The sequence below is a fragment of the Salvelinus namaycush genome, unplaced genomic scaffold (assembly GCF_016432855.1).
Source record: "Salvelinus namaycush isolate Seneca unplaced genomic scaffold, SaNama_1.0 Scaffold164, whole genome shotgun sequence".
In the NCBI taxonomy this organism is placed as follows: Eukaryota; Metazoa; Chordata; class Actinopteri; order Salmoniformes; family Salmonidae; genus Salvelinus; species Salvelinus namaycush.
The window spans coordinates 93,553-96,635 of NW_024058386.1; the positions used below are offsets into that span (position 1 = coordinate 93,553).

Consider the following 3,083-nt stretch of genomic DNA (forward strand, 5'->3'; position numbering starts at 1 on the left):
TATTTAATGCCATTCAACATCAATACTGACAGGATGGAACATTTCAGTTGGAGCATGTCCAGGATTCTATGGCTTCGTTGAGACAGGCTGCCCAATTCAGTAATTTTTTTGAGTAATTTGTATTTTGACCAATCAGATATGCTCTGAAAAAGAGCTGATGCGAAAATATCTAATGTGATTGGTCAAAAGACCAATTAGTGAAAAAAATATCATAATTGGGCTGCCAGTCTAAACGCATCCCTTGTCTCTCTGTCTCTGACCCAAACTTCAGTCCTTGCATCGATTACAGAAGGCTGAAAAGGATTAGGATCAAGAATCGTTACCCCCTACCCGATGTCCGCCGCCTTGGAGTTGGCCCTAGGAGCCCAATTCTTCACCAAACTGGACCTCCGCAACGCTTAAAATCTGGTGAGAATCAGGGGGGGAAATGAGTGGAAAACTGCCTTTAACACCCCTAGTGGTCACTGAGTATTTAGTCATGACCTTTGGAATATCGAACTCACCGGCAGTCTTTCAAGCATTGATCAATGACACTCTTAGGGATTTGTTGAACCGGTTCGTCTTTGTTTCCCTCGACGACATCCTGATCTTCTCCAAAAACCCTTCCGGAACACATACAGCCCTGTCCCACCTCACTCAAGCAGGTTTTTGCTGGAATCCCAAGGCTGACAGGGCATTCATAGAGCTCAAGGGACGTTTCACCTCCGGACCCATCCTCATTCATCCTGATCCTACTCGCCCCTTTGTGGTAGAGGTGGGCGCCTCGGACACCGGAGCTGGGGCGGTCCTTTCACAGCAGAACGAGGAGGACAAGAAACTGCACCCATGCGCCTTTCTCTCCAAGCGGTTCTCGCCAGCAGATGGCAACTACGATGTAGGCAACTGGGACCTCTTGGCAGTTAAGTGGGCCCTTGAAGGGGCGGAGACACTGGTTGGAACCACTGCTTCATCTTCTGGTCTCTTCTCTGCACCTGGGTCCAACTTTACCACATCACAGTTAAAGTATCTCTTAAATCGCTTCTCTTAACATGTATGGCCCCAAAACATAATCAAGCAGCTGACCAATTACGCAAGACTTTAGTTCTGTTAACTGAGATTAATCAACAACTGGATACATTTCTTTATTTCTAAAGTGAAACTATCCTCCACATTGGAGTTTCTCTAGAAGTTTAACCAGTATTTCAGTTGTTTTACCGTCCCATGAAGAAGTGTGGCAGGCCTGTGAGGAAGGATCCTACAGCCATGAGGAAACAGCCCATAGCAGTGAGCCTGGGCCAGTGCAGCTTCGCCCCAAAATGGCTGACCACAGCCAGGAACAGCAGGTTACCTGCAAGAAACCACAACACTACAGTAGCCAGGAATCGCAAATTATAAACACTGTTTTTTTGTTAACTAAAAATGGCATATCAGTTTGGATACTAGGCTGCAACAACATAGCATCACATAAAACAATGTTAGATGTTTGACAGTAGAGTCATGGACAAACACCAGTCAATCAATTAATAGGAACAACTATAAAACTGGACAGTATTTTGAGCAGACTCTGATTGAACCACAAAAAAAATGGATCATACTGTAGTCTGTATCTGGTTTTTACTACATGAATTCTCAAGCAACTCAATGCTATTGTTGATACCCATCTCAAAGCTGCCGTCTATGAGTCCGATGAGAGAGCTGGACAGGTCAAAGTGTCTCTCTGAGTGATGGCACTCTTCATGTAGGTCCCTGACAGAGCTTAGGTGAAGGAGGCGAATGACAGGGCCACGATGAACTGCTGACAAACACAAGAGAGAGAACATTAGTGTGTGTTTGTCCGTGTGTATGTGCATGCGTGCATGCGTGTGCAGACAGAGTGCATGTGTAGCTGAGGTGGCCTGCAATAGTAAAAAGAACGGACACAAGTTTACGTCTGCAAAGTTCTGGCGCTTTCTTTATTCTGAAGAATGTTTTTTTTCTCTTGTTCAATTGTCTATTTTCTTGTTAGTACTTTGAAAATATTCACATCAAACAAGTGCACACTTTAAATTACACAACATGAATGCACTTTACCTAAAGCAAAATTAAAAAAAATTCCACAAATAACCCTGTCTTAGTGTATGGTTTCACATGAAAACCACAATGTATTTCACATTCATACAATAGAAACACCTGTATATGAAAACATAACTGAATGTTTTTCTATATACCGCTACCGCTATAGAAAACGGACAACAATACATTCAGCTTTAAGATATTGGCACCTCCAGAAAATCGTCTCTCTCTCACTGTATGCACTAAAAGTCCACCAGACTGAGCGTGCTCGGCCAGTTTACCAGCTAGTGAGCACAATTTTACACAAAACCAATAACGTGTAAAACCAACTCAGAAATCCCTAACAAATGGATTCTTTATAAAAAATCTCATAGACAAAACCCAGTACAAGTAAGCTACTCAGTAAACATAGTCTCTCTGTGACTCGTAAATCGTTTTTTACCTCAGCTAGCATCAAGCCAACATATTCTCTCACTCAATGTAAATCACATTCTTCTCTCACTCAGTTCGACACAAAATCAAAACAAAACCTTTCCTAACGTGAAAATATCTTGACAAAGTTGTTAAATAGCATGTCATTACATATTGTGTATATATTTGAAAGTTTAGAAGTTCTGTTACATACCTGTAATAGTAAAAAGAACAGACACAGTTTACCTCTGTAAAGTTCTGATCCTTATTCTGCAGAATGGTGAGCGCTTGGCCAGAACTTGCTGTTTCTCCTGCTACAACAGTGCAACAGCGCCATCTATTGGCCTGATTGACTGCTAACGCTAAAGTATGTAGAAATTACAATTTAGATTAATTAAGACAAATACATAAACAAATTGGGGGGGGGGGGGGGGGAATAATAAATGGGTATCTGTTTTTAGTGACTTTGTTTTCAACCCATTACACATGCACAATCGTACATGTGCATTTGAAAGCATTATTAATATCCTTGAGTGTGGAACTGCAGGCCGTTTACGCAAAAAACACATGAATTTCACATGTGAACACGGGAAGTGTTCCAAAAACATGTTTTCATGTACTCTTGTGTGAAGATAATGTGA

General features: G+C 41.8%; 1 long non-coding RNA gene across 1 annotated transcript; it reads right to left on the minus strand.

The window, feature by feature from the left end:
• Positions 1-1,277: 1,277 nt before the first annotated feature.
• LOC120037222 lies at positions 1,278-2,744 on the minus strand. The gene is made up of 3 exons (XR_005474786.1): positions 2,657-2,744; positions 1,637-1,774; positions 1,278-1,327 (listed from the first exon to the last, which is right to left on the minus strand). It is a non-coding gene; the product is annotated as an uncharacterized LOC120037222 (long non-coding RNA).
• Between the last annotated feature and the right edge of the window lie 339 nt (positions 2,745-3,083).